This window comes from Sylvia atricapilla, chromosome 1 (genome assembly GCF_009819655.1).
Source record: "Sylvia atricapilla isolate bSylAtr1 chromosome 1, bSylAtr1.pri, whole genome shotgun sequence".
Lineage (NCBI taxonomy): Eukaryota > Metazoa > Chordata > Aves > Passeriformes > Sylviidae > Sylvia > Sylvia atricapilla.
In genome coordinates this window covers 104,754,562-104,775,984 of record NC_089140.1, presented here as the reverse complement: position 1 = coordinate 104,775,984, position 21,423 = coordinate 104,754,562, and positions in this window count along the sequence as shown.

Below are 21,423 nucleotides of genomic sequence, written 5' to 3'. Positions count from 1 at the left end.
TTTGTTACCCTAGTTCAGGACATAAATTTTGAGGCCTGTTTTTTCATCCAACAATAATAATATAGCAGCAGCTTACTACCGCAACGGGCTGCCTGTCACATAGCAATCCCATGTTGCAGCCAGATTCAGACTCAGAAAAGGACTAAAAGATCTAAACAAATCATCCCTCTTTAGAAATGTTTGCATGTTGCCTTAATATGGCTTGTTTATATGGAGCTATTACAATTTATCCATCAAATGCTGAAATAAGGTACCCGAGTGAGTGCTTTGCAGTTGCTGTGGCATGGTGTGACTTTAAGCACTTACCAACCACATGTGCATTGTTTATTTTTCCCTTGCTGCAGTCTCTTCTTGAATATCAAGGAAGTTTGTTTATAATGGGTCTCACTCACTTTTACTCTGCAAAATGTGTTCAAATTCAGCAGTAATCCAAAAAAGAAGGATGTCAGTGTTTAATCTCCCTGTATGCACTTTAGAATAAATTGTGCAGGCTGTGCTAAAGTGATTTAAACCCAAGGTAATGTGTTCAGTTCTTGCTCACTTTGATTCCACTTCATAATGGACGATTACTCTCACCTGGCTCATTCCCAGAGCCTAACCTAAAATATTTGTGCTATTTGGCAAGCCTTGGAGATGCTGGAAGCCTTGGTCCTTGCACATGGGGGCATGTGTGGCATTCTCTTTTGATCAGCAGCTTTCCCATAGCCTGAACCCACATGCAATACAAAGGGCAGAAATTAAATTTTAAAATGTCTGAAAAAAATAATTGCATGCATCACTGGGGAGAACTGCATGTGACACGGGAACCATATGTGGAAGATCATTTGTCTGAAGTAAGTACCATTTGGGTTCCATACAAAATGTGCAATTGAAAAGTAAGAGTTGAGTATTATAACATATTTTAATGATAAATCTTTTTCTGCACAACAATTTCATATTGTTGTTAATGACCATTTTGGAGCTGTGCCCAGAGTGAAGACATTATCCTTGGATCTGGGTAATGAGTTTGTAAATGATCCTGAACAAATGGTGAAGTTATTTGCTAATAATTTTGTTAAATCTGCAGATGAGCCTTTTCTTAATCTGGGTAATTACCATCATAATTTGAAAGTATTTAGTTATCTAGATTTCTCTCTGGCAAGTGAGGTTGGTTTTTGTTTTTCCTTTCCTATTTTTCGATTCACTGTGAGACTGGGGGGGATTCTGAAAGCAGCAAAACACCTGGTTGTCTTTTCAGTGTGCCAGAATTACTCAGAGATACAGACTTGTTCTAGCCATGGTTTGGACATTGGTCATACAAAGAAAGGCTCATGTGCCAGTTCTCTTGTCTTTCAATTGCTGTGACCTTTTTATCTTGGAAGGAAAAAAGGAAGACAGCTCTAGAATAGACTGGACAGTCCCACTGCACTAAATTTAAATAAAAGCAAAATGCTGGAATGCAAGTAAAAGTACAGCTATTACAATCATCTGCTGATGAGATTGAGGGACCATGGTTTCATATTTTTGATATTTGGTAAAACACATCATTGTGGTGTTTTTTCATATTTTGAATGAAGAGAAGTTGTTCGCAGTTCAGAAAGTTTGTGAAATTTTATTCTGGCAATTTACAGACCAATTGCCTTGCACAGTTTTTTGTCAAAATTGCCTAAAACAATTGTAGCTGTTGTATCTGCTGCATATCCAAAGCAATGAAATATTTGACATTTGCACTCCAAAATTTCCATAATGAAAAGTAATTCCATTACTGCTAGAGTGCTTAAATGTTGAAGACAGTAAAACCAAGACCAAATAATTAGTGCCAATTTTATTGGGATCCTTGCAGAAGCAGATTTTTATACATTACTTGTGACATTTTGTTTGCTCATTGTATATGTTTCTTTCAACACACAGAAAAATAATCTGATTGCCTCAGGAATAGATTCTTATTGCTGAGGTCTATCTAGGTCAGCTCTTCAGCTGGAGTGTATCAAGATGATATTGGCCAGAGTTTGATTTATGATAGAAAGCAGCAAAGATCTCTCCATGTTTTGAGACTGTCCAAATGCCAGTGACATTCAGCTTATGGCTATCGTTAGTGGGAGCAAGCCAGCAGGAACCCAGAATTGGGCTGTGTCAGCCCAGAGTAGCATCAGTCTGGCTGTCATTACGTGCCACACATCTGGGGTTCAGCTGGGTGTGTTCTGCATGCCCCAGTCTGGCTGTGCAACTTCTCCCAGAGGTGAAGTGATGCACGGAGCTGTCTTTGTAAGGGCACTGGGCACTAGAGAGAGGGGAAGCCCAAAGGTGCAGACTACTTATAGACACCAACACAGTGTGGTTCAGCTGTGTCCACTCTGCTGGTTATGTCAACAGAGACCCATATAGTAAGTCCAAATGCAGGATACAATCATACAATCGTAGAATGGCCTGGGTTGGAAAGAACTTCCAAGATCATCTAGTTCTATTCCCCTGCTGTGGGCAAGGACATCTTCCACTGGACCAGGTTGCTCAGAGCTCTATCCAGCATGGCCTTAAACACTTCCACGGATGGGACATCCACAACTTCGCTGGGAAATCTGTTGCACTGCCTCACCACCCTCACAGTAAAGAATTATTTCCTAATATCTAATGTAAACCTATTGTCTTTCAGTTTGAACCCATTCCTCCTTGTCCTGTCATTGTAAAAAGTCTCCTGTAAAAAGTCCCTCTCCATTTTTCTCATAGGGTCCCTTCAGGTACTGGAATACCATATGTGGTTTTCCTGACCACTTGGCTGGCAGTGCAGACCTCAGAGTCAAACAGGGACTGAGTGTGGCTTGTATATTGCTTGGTCACAGGAGACGATCATAGCAAGAAAAGCAAATAAAAATACAGTGAATCCTCCCTATATTAAGTTAACATTATTGCAATGTATTTTGGCTCCTCAGCCCATGAGTTCCACCCATTAGGACTCCCTGATGCTTCAACAAGTGGGTGTAAGTAGGTCCAGGGGAATATTAAATTACAACTCTTCAGCTCTGACTTTGGCCCAAAAAGTACAGAAAAAAACCCTTTGAAAATCAGGGAACATCATGACTGCAATTGTAAAGTATTTTGCACACTATGTAGAACACATCTCTAAATTATGTAAATTAGTATTTATGGACAATGTTGAACCTTTGAAGTTTTGCTTTTTGGGATGTAGTGAAAATAAAATATGGCCACTGATTAGTATTTTTAGTAGCATATGCCAGGTTTACATTGATTTTTTTTTCTTTTTTCTTTTTTTTTACAGCAAATGGACTTCAAAAATAACAAATGTACCGAAAGATAGGTAGTGATAAATAGTTCCTCATACTCATATATTGCTTCTGAGACCATATTATCAACAGTTGCTTCTGATGCAACTGATGTTCTGCTTCTGTCTTCTTTCAGGTAGATTACAGAGCATGAGATATTCACCGAAAATACTAATGAGGGCTATGAAGAGATACTATGGCTTTTTCATTTTGTCAGGCATGCACAAATAGTTGTGGTCAAAAGACATTACTGAGGTGGTGAAATCGAGCACTCACAAGATAGGAAATGCCAGGAGAAAGTTTCCCATGGGCCTTCAATTTACCTGCCCATATTTGGAATTATTGACAAGATATATATTTTTACTGACAAAAAATACCAATATGGATACTAGTTTATAATGTTGTATTAATTTTTTTCTTCGGTAATTCTATTTATTTGGTACAGATGAGGGACTGAACTCATTTAGGGAGCACCCATTCAATATTTTATCTTTTCTTCATTGTTCCTATAGGTCACATTCACTGCAATGTTCATGCTCTTCTCTGAAAATAAAGTTATTGATTTCTTCTATGTCTGTCATCAGGGTAGCATTTCAGAAATCTTGATTAAACATTGCAAGCAATAAGGAGTAATAATACCTCCATTTTATAGGACTGAGCCACAGTAAGATTAAAGCTATTCTCTCCTAGGAAGTGAATCACTTGAAGTGCAATAATTTCTTGAGATACCCAATGTTGTTGTTGATCTTTACACTATACACCTGAAGGCACCTTCCACTTTCCAAGCCTGGACTAAAAGTCCGAGTGACAACCCTACAAGGCTCAGCTACACAGTGTGCTGCCTCTGACCTCTCTCTCCCATCTTTCCATGCATGTGAAACTTGCAAAGAGCACCCTTGGCGGGCTCTGAGTGAAACCCCATGATTGGGGATTGGGACATGAGGACATTAGGGGTGCTGTTGATTGCAGAAGACCAACAATCCAGAGCTACAGTCATGTACAAGCTTGAAGGCTACATCCCACTGACTTCCATGTCAGGGGGCAGAGCTCAGCCCTTCTGCAAATGGAGCCATAGGGTTCCTGTCAGGATTGTTGAGAAAAACATGGGTAGTGACAGACTGGGATGAGCTGGATGTTGGTGAGTTGCTGGGATGGGTTGAGGCCAGCTGGTGGCAGCTCAGCCCCCACCCAGTTGCTTGCTCACTTTCCCCCAGAGAGACGGAGGAGAGAGCTGGCAAGCCAAAAGTGAGAAAAACTCATGGGTCAAGATGAAGGCAGTTTAATAAGTGAATAGGGAAAAAAAGATCCCAACTGATGCAAAGGCAATCACTCATCACCTCCCACCAGCAGTCCTATGCCCAGTCAGTCTTCAAGCAGCAGCTAAGCACAAAAAGTCTCTGTTCTATTGATGAGCATGATGTATATGGTGTGAAATTTCCCTGGGCAATTTGGGTCAGCTGTCCCCTCCCAGTCTCTTGCCTACTTCCAGCCTACTCGTGGGGCAGCAGAGCCAAAAACAGAGAAAGCCTTGGGTGCTGTGAAACTACTGCTCAGCAACAGCAAAAACATGGATGTATTACCTGCACTGTTTTGGTCACAAATCTAAACCACAGCACTGTGCAGGCTACGTGAAGAAAGTCATTTCCATCCCAACCAGACCCAGTGTAGTTGCTCTCATCACATAGGCACTGCCTGGCAGAGTCAGAGTCTTGTTCCCTAGCTTCAGCTTTGAAATCAGAAATTTCTTTTTCCCTGCCTCTTCTCTGACCTTTACAATAAGTGAGGTAGAACTCTTAAAAGACCTGAAGTTTTCTTCACTGTACAAATCTGGGGTTGACATCTTGCTTCTATGCTGTGCAGGCTCCCAATGGGAAAGAGAAAATGTTATTCCAGGCACAAAGATCACCTACCCACCAGATTTCAGGATTGTGATGCAAAACCTGGGAAATGAGAGTTCTTAAAGGAAAACATCAATAGGCTTTTGACATAGACAACAACATATACATTTTCCCCTAGGTTTTTTCTTGGAAATGACTGAAATTTTTCCAAAAAAAATTATCAAAAGAAGTCCAAACAAAATCAGCCAGAGACATCCAGCCAGCAGGAGAAATTACAGCTAGAATGACTGAATTTTGGCAAGGTTGTAAGCTCCTTATAATGGAAAGTATTGGGTAACTTTAAGGAAAGGCCAAAACCCGTTCAGGAATGAAGAAAGAATCACCATGGTGGCCAGTGATTTTAATCTTTCATCTCTCATGCAATCCTATAAAGGGAAGACAACCCAAAATGTGTTTGGAGATATCTGTGGAGAGGACACAGGGGAACAAGCTGGTTTTGATCTTTCTTCTGTTACTCCAGGCTGTCAGGTCTTTTGAAAGCTCTACAGAGCTTTCTCCCACAATAGAAAAGTCAATTTCTTTACTCGAGATATTTGCGAGGAATGAAACACATGCATCTATACTTCTCTCAGATTCACATAAATCCACCTACAAGCCCAGCTGAGCAATGAGTTACAGCCTTCAGCTTCCAGGCTCAGCATCACCCACTCAGACGTCCCCAGGCAGAGTATAGACCTCTTTCCTCTACTTTAAAGATGACTGCTCAGCATGCAGCTGGCTTCCAGAGTCTTGTGTAAAGGGTATTCCAAACATTTCAGTTTGAAGTTCAGCAAATAAGTGCTGTTATTAGCCCGTTTCAGTGCAGGTGCTAGGGCAGAGTATTGAGATTGAAAAAAACTCCCTCCTGCTCTAGCAGGAGCACATCTGCTGTGGCTGACAGAGCTCAGTGAGGTCTTCAGCTCTGCCTCCCAGAAAGGGAACAGCACAGAGATCAAGAGCAAAGCTCCACATTATTCACCAGCTTTGTTGCTCCTTCAGAGACACTTGGGATGGAGAGGAAAGAATTCTGTTACACATTCATAAAATGACCCTTTGAAGTGCAGAGTTTTCATGCTGTCAGTTGTAAGGCTGTTTTCTTCATGGAAAGAGACCAGGCATGCCTGTTGACAGAACAATTTTTTGGTCAAAATCTGTCAAAATCAGCATGAACTGCAGAAAAAGTATATACATACACCTGTTTGTTCAAACTTTTCCCTTATGACCTGGAAATCTCTGGGGTTTCTTGGGCAATGGGTAACTGCAAGGGCAGGGAGAACTGTGAAGCATGGAGCAGCACTGTGTTCAGTCCATGTGCCACATGCAGTAAAAGTAAAACACATTTTCATGGGGAATGAAAATGAAACAAGGCACCAGAGGCACCACCTGACCATTGTTCCTGGGGGATGTTTATAAGTTTAAGTATGGAAGAGTTTGCTTCTTCTGTCACCATGTATTTTTCTGCATTTTGGAGTGTTACTGGTTTTGCTTTGTATTAGATTTCAGAAAATGTACTTCAAAATTGGTAACAGGCAGCTGGTCTGCTCACAGTGTTCCTTTTTTTCCCCTTGAGATTCTTGCCTGTGTAATAAATTCCATTTTTCATTTATTAAATGAACATAGTCAAGGTACCTGCAAAGAAATGAATATCCAAATATATGCCGAAGTGTCAGAGAACAAAACCCAGTAGGATAGAAAAATCACAACAGTGAGTCATTTATGTTGGAGAGAACCATGAGGAGGTCTCTGCTCCAGCTTTCTGTTCCAAGTAGGGTCAGCTGTGAGACCAGACCAAGTTGGTCAGTTCTTTTCCCCATTCGGATCTTGAAAGCTCCAAAGGCAGAGACTGCATGGCCTCTCTGGGCAACCTGCACCCCTGCCTGGTGTGACTCAGGCTCATCACTCAGGCTGAAAAAAGGTTCTTCTTGTATCTTGTCTGAACCTCCCTTGTTTCAGCTCATGCTTGCTGTCTCTCATCCTCCCAAGGTGTAGAGCCCAGCTCCATCTTTTCCCTAATCTCCCAGCAGGAAGCTGCTCTCACCTACTGTGCTACATCTCTGGTTCATGTTCAGCTTGCTGTCCTCCATAGCCCCCACAGCCCTTGCTGTGGAGCTGTTCCCCGTGCTCCCAGTCCCCAACCTGTCCCATTCCAGTAAGTTGGTCCATCCCAGGAGGAGAAAATTGTACTTGCTCTTCAATTTCAAAACATTTCTATTTGCCCAGTCCTCCAGCCTACTTAGATCCGGGATTGCTTCCAAGCCCAGTGAATGCACTCCCCAGTTTTGTTTCAGCTGCGGACTTAATCAAAGTGTATCCCATTCTCTCCTTCAGATCAGGAATAAAGGTATAAGATAGGACAGATCTTGCTTGTAACCCATCACCAGACAAGGTGGCAGGAATCCTTAACCACTATTCTTTGAACCTTTTGGAACCCTTGGACAAATGCTGTCTAGTTCCATCGACATAGATCAAAAGCTTCCCAAGGAACCTCTGACTCAATTCTTTCTCCTTTTCTAGTTTCTCTCTCCCTGACCGCCACTTCTAGGCATAAAGATCTGAGACATCTTTTTGTTGAAGACCAAGGCAAAAAAGCCATTGCTCGGCCTCGCAGCTGCTGACGCTGCTACATTCAGCAGTGAGTCCAGCTTGGAGAGTACAAACTGCTCCTGGCAGTGGTCTTCTCTCCCTTGACCTTTCCAGACAAGTCCCAAGAAGAATCTGCTGGAGATGTGGCCAGGTTAATGTACATTAGGAGCAGGGTATTTGTGGCAAACAAGGATGCTTTGAGGCAGTTTGCCTTGGTCCAGCTCATAGTGGAGTATGTTGTGTAGTGTATGTTGTAGTGTATGTTGTGTATGTAGTGTATATTGTCCTAAAGGCAGGACATTTGCCATGGAGCCACTTTCTGTCCACCCCTGCAAACCTCCATCAACCCAGCCAAGAACCATAACTTACCCAATTATCCTTTATTTTACATATTGATAATATTTGTATTTGCAATTAAAGAAAGCTGGAACTTGTAACCAATTTTCCTGTTCTGTTGGCCCAGATGCTACTCCTTTCACAGAACTAAAATGCAGAGTGCAAAATTTTGCTGGTGGTTGATGTGGCCCCTCAGTCTCACAGGAAAAGGGAGGGAAAAGTTTTGAGTCATTCAGCAACAACCACAGGGAAATATAGTCCCATCCACATTCATTTCCAGAGAGGAATTTGAGGTTTGGATGACATAGAAGAGGAATTACTGTGGGGAAAAGACTTCCCAGGATTTGCTGGTAGAAGGACCTTCCAAAGTGCAGAGGATTTTTATAGTCTCTGTAATTCTTCTGACTCTGTGTTTCTCATTTTATGAGTGTGAGCTGTCTCCATTTCCCTGCCCTTTCCCGTTGGGCTCATTTGTCTTTGTGTAACCCTGATTCAGCAGCAGCTCGGTGCCTCGTGGGACGAGGGTGAGAACTGGCTGCATTTGCTGGCTACATGAACGAGCATTACCTTGCCTGAGAGGGACTGAGTGAGCTGCTGCCAGCAAACAGGCTCAGCTAGCACAGCCTTGGCCATAACTTCAGCCACCTCTCACTTCCCCCTCCTGCAGGGAATGAGCTCCTTGTGACCAGGAGTGTTTTCTGGTAACTCTTCATGACCTTTTCGCACCCCTGAGGTGAAGAAAAGGGACGTGAAAGTGCAGCCTCCAATTTCAGAAAAAGAGTTCAACATAGAGTTACAGAATCACAGAACGGTCTGGGTTAGAAGGGGCCTTAAAGATCATCCAGTTCCAACCCCCCTGCCATGGGCAGGGACACCTTCCACTACAGCAGGCTGCTCAAAGCCCCATCCAGCCTGGCCTTGAACACTTCCAGGGATGGGACATCCACAGCTTCTCTGGGCAACCTGTTCCCGTGCCTCGCCACACACATAACAAAGAATTTGTTCCTAATATCTAATATAAACTTACCCTCTGTCAGTTTGAAACCATTCTTCTTTGTCCTATCACTACATGTGCATGTAAAAGTCCCTCTCCATCTCTCCTGTAGCCCCCTTCCTGTTTAGGCACTGGAAGGCTGCTATAAGGTTTTCCCAGAGCCTTCTCTTCTCCAGGCTGAACAACTCCAGCTCAGCCTGTCTTCATAGGAGAGATGCTCCAGCTCTGTGGTCTTCTTTATCACCCTCCTCTAGCACCTGTGATGAATTACTGGGGCTAAGGTAAATCACAAACATGAATTTTGCCATGATCAAGCTTTTTTCAAGCAGTTAAAAGCAGAGTGCTTCTGTGAGCCCTTCATTTGCTGCATTTTGGAGTTTTTTTGCCGATTTTGGTAGTTGGCCCAGAAAAACAATTGCTGTAGAAGGTGATAATGCAGGAGATTAATTCATCCACTGCCATAGCTATGTGGGCATCTGGTCACCAGAGAAGAAATCTTGAAATGGTTTTCTTTTATGGTGGGGTTGAACTGTGAAGAATGAAACCTTGGGACATGATCTACTCTGCTAAGTAAGTAGGCATTTTATACCACTGGAAGCATTTTCCAGGGTGGTGGCAGTTCTTGTAATGGATTGCTCTTACCCAACCTTTGATATATCATAAGAGTCTTGTGAAATAAGACTGCAATTAATGATTATTAATTGCAAAGAAAGAACAAGAAAGCTGAAAGTTCATAACTTGTATGTGTCCAGGTGAACTCTATTGAGTGGATTGTTTTGTGACATTTTAAACCCAGGGAACTGGTGGAATCACCATCCCTGAAGGTGTTTAAAAGATGTGTAGATGTGGCTCTTGAGGACATGAGTTAGTGATGGATTTGGCAGTCCTGGGTTAATGGCTGGACTCGATGATCTTGGACATCATTTCCAACCTAAAGGATTCTTTATGAAGGTAAATTCTAAATTATACATTAAAGGCTCTGTTGCTAGTTTTATGGCAAGTGGATTCTGGTCAGGCAGAACACTGTTACAAATGATATATTCAGGTGTGTTCACTCACTTGTTCACCCCTGTATTACTGAATGTCACAGGTGAAGAGCCTTGTGCACGGTCTGATGCTCTCAGCCTTCTGCAGGAATTAATTGCTCATGCAGACAACACTTTTGCTGATGTTTTTTCTTGGCAAGGGTGAGCTGAAATGGTTTGTATATAATTACACAGCTTTACTTGGGCTTGTGCTTCCTGATTATGTATGGGCAGCATTTTTGGCCAATAAGAAATCTATATATAATCTTACACTGTATGTGGCGGCGATTATATATGGATTGATATTGGAACAATGACTGAATTCCTTCATGGTTTATTAAGACCACTCTGAATTTAAACAGTTTTGATTAAATGCTCGCTTGGGCTCATGCTGTTCTATAACATGTGGCACTTTTTAGAAAGAGGAATTCTCTTTTAACTTATTTGTCTAAATATCAGTCCTGATGAAAACATGGGATGTATGTGTTTAGGAAATTTTGCTGTTGAAAATTTGTTCTTATTCTGAATTAAAGGAGAAATAACATTTGAACCTATTTTTCCTACACTCCACAGTGAAAAAAAAATTAAAAATGCTATCTACTTAGAAGACTGTAAGTTATGGCTTAGAGTTTGAAATTCTGGATTAAAATTTTTTAAATGTTTGCTGTATTTATTTTTTTACATTTTGATATTACTTTATGCTACTTTCATTGCTTTGAAATCAGTTTATGACCTCAGAGCAGCTATATTTTATTATATTACTTTAAATAATCGTTAAATCTGGCTTCTGTTTATTACACATTCAAGCATTTTATCTTCTCAGTGTAGCTGTCTCCAATTTCTGTTGTGTTGAAAGAATTTATCAGACTCTTTAGTTCCAAAACAAACAGGAAATACTTGGATAGGAGTGACATACCAGATCTTTGCAAAAAACAGGAGACACTGTGATCAAGGAAAGAGGTTTCATTCAGTGATAGAAAGCAGCACACAGTAATGATTTTAAAAGATAGTAAAACCCAGTAAGGGGATAAAATATTTCAGCTGTGATGATAGTTTTTATTGCATTGTGCTATGTTGTCATCTGCTAAGTGCAGTATCGTATAAATTGCCATAAAATTATAAAATATTATAAAACAAATTATAAAATTTATTTTAAAATTAATACAAGACAAGTAGAAGCGTCATTTCAGAATGCTGAGATGAAGTTTCATAATGTATGCTGAAATCTATTCTCTTGAAATATTTGTGCTGAAGGACTTTGGGGGTGGAGATGATTTGTATCAACATATTTTAAAATGTTTCAAATTTTGATGAAAAGAGCACTACTGCACTGGCAAATAGTTTGATGAAAAAGTCAGCCTGTGTTTTAGACACTGTTCTAAGACAGAAAGGCAGTTTCTTAAAACCTGCATAGGAAGGAAATGAACATATTTCAAGGAGATGTGCAGACATGGATTTAAATATTGCTGCTTGTTTCCTGAGGAATGGACTGAGCTGCCATTAACCTCAATGGGAAAGATGCTATTTAGTTTTCATCTCATACAGGAGTGGGTATTGTTTAGTTCTTTAAAAGCTATTAAATATCTGCTTGAACTGCAAGTGATCATTTAATTTGCTCTTTTTAGAGTAGTTTTACTGCTTTTGCACTTTCTGATAGTGCTAACTCTAGAGAGCCTGGTAATGAGGTACTTTTACAAATGTCCTTTACCTTCAGCTTTCCCATTCAACAGCTTGGAAGACCAGAAGCCATAGCTGAAAACTTGGCCTTCCTGAAATCAATGGGATATGTGCCACTGACTTCAGCAGAGTCAGGATTTTGCTGCATGTTGAGAAGATTACCTTTTTTAAAAAAAATTATTTTATTGGCAGACAGGAAAGCCGTGCAAATCCAATCCAGTTAAACAAACATCTGATGGGTTTGGATGTGTAACTCCTATTTTATGCTATTAGAGGCAAATTGTCCTGGAACCTGCCCATGCTCGCTGCAAGCAGGAGGCAGAGCAATTGCTGATTCATAGCAACACACAAAGTCTTTTGAAAGACAGAATTCCCCACAGATCTGTAAGAAATAATGTTGCAACACTACCATTGATCTATCAAAGATCACTTCAGAGAGAGGAAAATGATTTTATTGGTAAAATGGAGTAAATTTCCTTCACAGTCTTGTGCCTATATGCTGATGCTGACAAGCACCAGGAGGGGTGTATACCCAAATCAATGCATTCAGGCATCCAGATATGAGTACCCAGGTAGTCTGCCTGGGACTCCTGGGCAGGCAGAACAAGGGATGTCACCTATGAAGTCCTGTCCAGATGTCCTGGTTTCTTCTTAGATTGGTGACAGTGATGTGGGTTTGTATGTGCCTCTTTCATACCATCTAGAAATCAAGTCATCAGTTATTCAGCCTGGCCCACCTCAGTCTGGGTGTCCTGGGAAGCTGCACACAGACCATCAAAGTTCTTCATGTGCCACCAACCCAGATACTCCATCTGGGTTCTTCATGTGCCACTAATCCAGGTTACTGCTCTCATAAACCTTCCCCTGCTGATCCTTTGGGTGGTTGCCCACTGTGACTTTTCCACTCCTGCTCCACTCATAACACTCCTAAGGTTTTTACTGCAGTTCTCTGCATGTTGATGCAAAATTCAACAGACTTTTTTTGTTTGATTTTTTTTCAAGGTCTATACAAAATTGAACCACTTGTGAACAAATACAACCCCATTTCACTTACTTTACTGTGAAAGTGGCTCTGTTCTGATGCTAAGAATAACTTTCCCTTTCAGGGAAAAGATCCATCTTTTAATGGGTCGTTTGTCAAGATTGCAAAATCTCTCTGAATAATTCCTATGTTTATATATATTTTTCATATTACATCATATTGAGAGGTCTCAACAAGACATATTTTTGTGAGTTTATGCTAAAAAGAATCATCTCTTTGAGCTAAATGCTTGGCTTAGTGATTAAGAGACACCCATTTGATGAGGCCCCTGGTGCTAAGCCATCTAAGATGAGTGAAAGGCATTACTTTTTGTCAAACTGTAAACATCACATACTTTAAAAAAAGATATTGGATAAAGAAATGAGACAGTAGAGAGTTATTTAAAATCTGTTGTCTAATGGTAAGTGCAGCTTTTGCTTTCCATAGGCAGTTGCATCTGAAAAACTGTGTGAGGTTGACCAAATTAAAACCAAAGCAGATAGCATTCTATTGCAGGAATGAATGAAGGCTGTAAAATGAAATATAAGAACAACCTTCCACCCACAGAACCCAGTCCAAAAGATTTTGATTTATTTGATTCTACACATATTTTTGTCATTAAGCTTTGTAGCGTATTCTAAACTTTTGCTGCGCTGTTATGCATGTTAAGATACTGATTCCCACATGGTGAGCTAATGGCAAAGAAAACACTTGTGTCACCAGGAAAAAGATTAAGTCTTCAGCACGGACACAGAAGATTTAAATGCTCTCTCAGACATGTTCCCCTACATGAAGATGACACCACACAGGATTTCTGAACTCTTCTCTCCTGTCTTAGGACACCTAAGTGAGGTCCTTTCAGTCACAGCAGCAGAAAGGAGGACAGATTGTAATGAAACCACATTAAAAAAGGAAAGGAAAAAAAGAGAAAAAAAGGAAAAAAAAAAAAAAAGGAAAAAAAGGAAAAGTGAGCTAAGATCTTTAATTTTAGATATCTGGGCAAACTTAGCTGCACAGTTTTGGAATAAATGAGTCAAAACCACAGATGGCCATGAAAAAGAAGAAAAGCTGTTGATAGTATCAGCAGAGTTGCATTAGCTGAGCATGTGTGTGTGTGCATGGAAACATCAAGATTTCCAGGAAAAGAGCCCATATCCTGGTACAGAGCCCATTCACATCTGCTGGAGTCCCACCACTGCCCTGGCTCCTCTCTTGGAAGGCAAGAGGCTCCTTGGACTTCTTTTTTTCAAAAAACAGGAACAGCATAATGCAATTTCTAATGAATATGCCAAACTGTTCTCATCTTTTGAGAGGCTCAAATGATAATTTGTGAATGCTATATATAAATTACGAGTTCATGATATCAACATTTAAGTAACTAATTTATTTATTTATCTCACTTAATAAATAAATTGGCCATCACATGGATTTTCTTACTCAGCTGTCCATGTCCTGGGCCTGAAGAGGTGCAGAGATCAAAACAGCTGCCATCCAGGAGCTGTTTTGAATTTTCTTCTATCTGGCACCTGCTGTTTCCTTCAGTGGTGGGAGAGGAGGGATGAAGAGATCTGCAGCAGCACAAGTCCTTGGCCATTGCCCATATCTTCTGTGTCCCCAAGAGTGACAGTTCATTGCATAATATACCAGACAGGTCCCAGCTTCTGGAGGAGAATCCAAGAGAGATGCGACTCCTTCCTAACATAAGTTGCAGCTACAGAGATGCCCATCTCCACTTCCAAGCAGAGCTATTTCATAAAATATTTCAAAAAATAGCAGAGCTTTTTTTTTATTTAATTAAAAAAAAATCTGTCCTACCTTCTTGTGATGGAAGGGCCAGAATTATTGCATTGGCTTATGGCTTTACAGAAAGGAGCATTAAAATAAGCATTCCCAAACTGACTGGCTTGTCATACAAACTCTGTGTCTATTTGTGATGTTTCTCTGTGAAGTCCTTTTACTGTGTGAGCACAAACTCCATCCATTGGTGAAATTTGTCTTCACTAAAGGTGTTTGCCAGTGTTATCACTCCTCCTTACTGAAGCACCACCTAATGGGTTGGGGGGGGGGGGGAAAGAAATCAAACCTTGCCAAGATAGTTTTTATTATGGTCAGATACTAAGGCTAGATTCCATACAGGATTTTTATTTAGTTTCATATTTTTAGTTTTATCTTCTCCTGCTTTTCCTGCTTGCTTTTTTGCATCTGTGGGAATATGTGTGTGTGTTTTAATTTTTTTTCGCAATCATTTCAGTCTCTCTTCTGATGTCCTGGAGACCACACATTAAGGAAGGCTTGGTGTAGACTAATTGTAATACTTTCCTAGTAGTGTGAATCTGAGCTTGAAATCCCTTATGCTCTTTTATTTTTCTTCCCACAAGCAATATCAAGGTGCCAGCAGCCAGGGAGACATTTTTAGTATTTTAATTTTTCATATTTATCTTGCATCATCCAATGCACTCTCACATGCTGGAAGCATAAACCCATTAGGGTATGAGACAAGCCAGTGAGTCACTCTGAAGTGGCTTAAGGGCTGCTTCCTGGTGATAACTGCAGTTGCCTTCTATTTTCCCTCATGTGGAGTAGTTTATCTGCAGTCACATCTGGACAACCTGTCTTCTGCTGAGCCCACACCAAGTGGAACTCCGAGATCATAGCTCTGAGAATTTTTTTCTGACTTTTTAATGTGCACCACAGTGGAGGCAAGATCACTGAAACACAGGCAAAGAAGTAACAAAATGCCATGGGAAACAAAAAGATGAATGTGCTTCATTTAAAAAATGCATCTTTGTGTTATGCTCCTTCAAAGTGAAGTAAATGAACACAGCACAGAAATAGTGCTTCATGTTTCTTTTAGATGTAGGATATTTGTTAACATTGTTAGATGGACACAAAGCCAGATGGCTTCATTTTGAATTGTTATATGGTGTTCTTTTTCCACTGTGCCTAACAAAAATTCATTTATGAAGCAAAAGCAAAAAAAAGCCCCAACCCTCCTTATATTACGTAACTGTTAATTCAGCCTCAAAAAGAACAAAAGAAAAGAAAAAAGAAGCCATTTGGGATCCCAGGGAAATATTATTGGATTGTTGCTGAAAATTTATTGCTTAAAACAAACATTGGATTAAATCACAACTATTATAATGGCACCTTCGTGGCCAGTACATGTATTCATGGGAAAGCAGTTAATATTCCCTGCAAAGCTACAGAACTTTTCAGAGAGGCAAAAAAAATGTACAGTTTTTTTTTTTCAGAGGCAGTCCGTGTTTTCTGAAAATTCACACTGCTGTATGTGCCCAGGAGTTTTGGATGTGTGTGAATGTCTTCTGCTACCAGAGCCTTCCCAATGGTCCCCAGCACCCAGAGCAGACACAGAGTCCATCAGAAACAGCGCTGTTGTGTGGGAAATAATGAAAACAAAGCAGAGAGGAGCTGTGCATCATGTAATGTGATGGTGGCAAGGCCAGCAATAGACCTAGACCTCCTGGCTCCCTACCTTGTGATCTCTCCACTAGACGTCTTCCTGTTTTCCTTTGAAAATGTTGACAGCTTACTGGAGAGGAAAATCTACAAACATTACACATTCCACTGTCAAAAAAAGGGGCTTTGTTATTTGATATAGGAACTCTTTTAATTATTGAGGTAACTTCACAGCATGAGGTCACAAAGGGCAAATTTGTTAGCAGCATTTATGAGTGATCTCTCCATGAGCAGCACACAAGTCCAGAAGAACTGGCTTGACATGCTGGAGTTTTTTATGCAGGCCCATTCAAGAACATTTTAAGAACAAGCATCATAATTTCTTTGACTGGAAATAGTGAAATTGGTGCTGATCCAGTAAGAAAACTGACCTGAATTCTCATGCACCACTTGAATCAACACCAAAAAACTGTCCCAGCTCCTGTTTCTTTGGATTTTAGTTTCAGATGGAAACAGATGCACACAAATCCAAAGAGACAGTTTTCCCTGTAGGAGCCAAGAATTTAAACAAAACTTTGTACACTTCCATCACACTGACTGTACTTCAACAGTTTAACTTAGCAGACAAATACAGACTTTTAGACATCTGGATAGTTAATTTGAATGCTTTCATTAGTCACAGAATATTTTTGTTGTTTCTTATTAATATTTTTATTAAATTTGTTCACAAAAAGCCAGTTTTGTCTCTTCATTATAATGGGAATATTAAAGAGATTGGAACTAAAATATGTCACAGGCTAAAACTCTTCACTCCATGTACACCAAATGCACAGTAAAAAGAAAAAGTATTCAGCCATGTAAAAATATTATATTAAAACTTGATTGTTTTTGATCTGTCTTTTTGTCTTATAACACTGAATGGTACAAGGCACATTGAATTCAGTACTGTGACACGCTGGGAGAACCTAGAAAGTGTTCTTCTTAAAAAACCTCAAACATCAGCCTACATCTGATCAGCCCATATCAGCCAAAGCACACATCTTTGGGAATTCTGCATCACGCTCAGAATTTGGTTTGAGCCTCAATAAGGCTCACGGGTTTAATGGGGTATTGTGCTGGGGTAACTCTGGAATCACTGGAACTTGTAATGAACTCTGCACCCCTTTTCAAGCAGGTTATACAGTGACTGTGATATTACAGCGGCTGTTCTACAAAAGGGTGCATTCTTTCCTTGGCTATATTAAACAGGAGCTACAGTAAGCAGTGCTGATGCAAGTGAAAACAGCAACTACAATGATGACATCGTAAATATCAGCTCTTAAAGAGTTCCACAAAGGGAGGTATAGATCTGTATCTTCATTATACGTTCTTTTCCACTGGTGGTGGAAAACCCCCAACACACTGCAGCTTCTTATATTCAGAGAATGAAAGATGGAAATTCAGTCCAGCATCTTTCCCATTTCTGGTCACAATATTCAATATATGTGTATAGGTATGTAATTCCTGGAGGTGATCCTGCACTTCAGATTCCCCTCATCATCTGCCTTATCCTGGATGTTGGTAGCTCCTGGGTAAGGCTCAAAGGTCCGCAGGGTTGGGCTCCAGGCACCACAGGTCTTGCAGTCTGCTGTGCCCATGTTGCTACTGTGGTGTCCTCATCCAAGATCATGATGAACTGTTCAGAGCTTGTTCATATGCCAGGCTGCTAGGTCCTGGCTTGTGTGGCCAGAGAGAGTTGTGACATCTCAGAAAACCCTTCTCTACAGGCACTTGTGTTGGTGTCACCACCACAGCTATGGCATTACATCCAAGAGCAGTGAGGCAGCTGGTGCTTGAGTGCCTGTGTTCTCCCAGCCTGCCCTGGAAGGGTCTCAGAAGAGCAGTAGTGGGCCACGCTCAGTCTGACCATTCCAGGCTATTAGACTATATTTCATGGCTTAATTTTCCCTTAAATATAGAAGATGCTGGGATTTGGCAGCCTCAGGTTGTAGGTGGTCTGCAGGACTCATGAAGCTCTTGAACTTTGACATCACAGTGGCACCAGTGTCCCTCTTAAGCACTTTACAGTAGCTCTGAATGTGGCCAGCATGTCCTTTCCTAGCAACATGATCTGTAAGGGTAGACCTTTATAATCAACCTTGTGCATAAAGAAGGTATGGGGGGGGGGGGGGCGCTGCACGTGAGCCTAAGAGCCTGAGCTTTAAATATCTCACCCTTGTAAACTTTCATGGTCCTCATGGATGTTTGTGTGAACATAATACTGCACCTTCAGAAGCAGGGCTTGTTTTCTGCCTTCACTGACCTAACTTGTGAAATACTTTGGATCTTCTATATCATATAGCAGGGTCAAGCATTTTAATTTATAGAGGGTCACAGTTGCTACTCCCCTTAAACACCAATGGAATTTTTCAATATCCTTGAAGTAAATCCCTTTTGCAAAACAGTAAATGCTAGTATGACAGTATGTCAAACATGGATTTGTTCCGAGATTATTTACTTACAATTAGACAACTGTGCTGGCTCTCAGAGAGACTAGTCAGCAAAATCAACATTATTTGAAAGAGCAGCGGGATGGCCAGTGTTTTAGAATCCAAGGAATGTGGTTTTCATAAATTCCACAGCCTGGTGAGATGCCACAGAACCAGCTAATTTGTTCTTCAAAGTTTTTTGGGGGAGGCTATTTTACACGTATCTGTGTTTTAAAAGGTTTCCATTTTGTGAAATGGAAAAAAACCTCTCCATTTGAAACCTTGTGAGATGGATATTTTCTCCTTTAAGAACAAAGTATTTTCCGTCCTTCTTTTATTTTCCTTCAACAACTGTGTATGTATGCACAGCTCTTGGGCAGGGCAGAACAGGGAATCAGCTGTAGCTGTAGCAGCTGCCAGGAGTGAAATTACGGAACAAGAAAGGACAGTCCAGCTCCAACCTGCTTCATGTCACCATTAGTAACTTTGCATCTTGCAGTTCTGACTCTTCTATGAAACCGCTTTTTCTTAATAAGCATTCCTTGTAAATCCTAGTTGTGTGGTTTGTTCATTCCTGAGCTGAAAACAAAAGGTAGACCCTACAGTCATGTGCAGGGAGGCAGCTTTTATGCAGACATTCTTCCTGGTGTATGTTTTCAATAAAATTTTAATTATCTTCTTTGCTAAACTGGCATGTTTGTCTTTGTGGACACAGCGTAGCTCTGCACATCCTTGTAAAGAAGGGCAGGGACAGCAGAGAAGCTGCAAAGCCCGCTTGGGAGTTAAAAAATGGGTGTTTGGACATCTTTTACGCACATATTGAGGGGCTGGCTTTTGATTTAGCACAACCCAACAGAGAGCAAAGGCAAAGTAGACATGGAGAGCTCTTTTCCAGTGCCAGAGAGAGCAGCAGACAGCAAATGGAGAGCTCCTGGGGCACACCATCTGCATGGGAAAATGACAGTGACCTGGGTTTCTTCCTTGCCTGGGTCACTGCTCAGGACACAGAGACTCGCTGCTGCTTCTGCTACAGCCTTCAGAGCAGGAGTCTTGGCAGGGCCAACCCTCCCAGGGATCCCTGGTGAGACTTTGTCCCTGCCCACCTCTGCTCTGCTGTCCCCTCGCTCCCAACAGCAGCCCTGCTTCTCCTGCCTCCTCTTTGAGAACATCCCTGGCCTCTTTGTGGCCACCTTGCAAATCCCTCAGGACCTCTGCTCATCTACTCATACCACCATTCTTTGATTTTCTCTGCATGGTAAGGAGTCTGGTTTTGTTGTATGAGAGGCTCCATATATAAGCAATATTCTGGACATTGCCACTATTTTTCAGTTTAATTAAAAATAGTCCTTGAAATCCCCCAAGTCTGATTACAGTATCCCAGTAAGTTTTACCAGGTCTTTTCAAAATTTGTCTGACACTTAATATCTAACTTCAAGATAGCTTCAGTATTTACTTATTTATTTAATTTATTTATTTACGTATTTATTTAATTTACCTCTTAGTGATGAAACCTGTGAGGAACCACATTCCCTCCCTTTCTATATTCATCAAAATCAGTGAGGACTTGGCTCCAAATGGAGGAGAGCAGATAAATGTATCAGACAGCAATGCTTCACATCAGGTGTGTCAGGTAAGCAAATACAAAAGGGAGAAGAAATCAGAATTTTTTCATGTAGATTACAAAATACTTTTCAAGTTGATCCTGAAGAGTAAAAGGGTCAGTGAAAAAGACAGCAGATTTTCTTGCAGATTTTCTTACAGATTTACACATTTGTATTCACTTGATAAGCTAGGTACAGTCTTGCTGAAACATTAAAGACATTTTTTGTGCTCGGTGTTCACATAATGCTGTGGAAATGCATGCCAGAAATAGTCTCAAGGGAGGAAAAAGAAACAGTGAACTAGGAAACCAGGCTCCTGTTAGGGCAGATAATTAGAATATCTGAAGAGTGACAAAATTCCAGTGCCAAACCAGCTTCATTTCACATCATGGAGGAGGTTTCAGGAAGATGGAATATAACAAAGGCCTAAGAGAATTTCAACTAGTTTCTGTTATGCTTTTTGCAAGGAGTCCATGTGATATGAACTTTGCTTCACAAGCATACTCCCTCCCTTTTTTAGTCTTCCCCATTTACGGCATTTGTGCCTTCGCTACTTTATTATCTATTCTTCAGAATTTGCAAGTAGACATTGTCTACCACCTTGAGCATGTGAAATTTCAGGTCTGTGCACCAGAACCACACACAAGAACCAGACCCAGACCAGCACCAGAGCCGGCTGTATATGAGAAGGGCTGAATGCTGCTGCCTGAGATCCACTCACACAAGCAGGCTCTATTTCACATGAGGAGATCTAGGGGAGCAATAACCACCAGGACTTATTTTCCCTTCAGGAAAGGAGAAGCCTGCTAGTGCAGATCTCTTCTTTACACTTGGTTGTGTCAGGGAAAGGGGAGAAGGAGGCAGCGGGCAGCAAGGAGAAGAAAAGCAGGAAAAAACAAGAGAGATGTTTTGCTCTGCTCCATCGAGCAGCCCTGCCCTGGTCCATTTGTTGTGCAATTTAAAACTGCCTGTCAGCAGCATTATTTATGGGAATGCACAGGCTGAGTCTCAGAATCAGGAAGCCAAATCCAGCTTCTCTGATATCATTCTCCACCCAGGCTATTACATTGTTAGCCTTATTTCTTAAGAAAGCGATTCCTACGTGACTTTTGCAGCCTGTTTGTATAAGAATCTGTGTGTCAACTCTCAAAACCACTGTGTCATCTT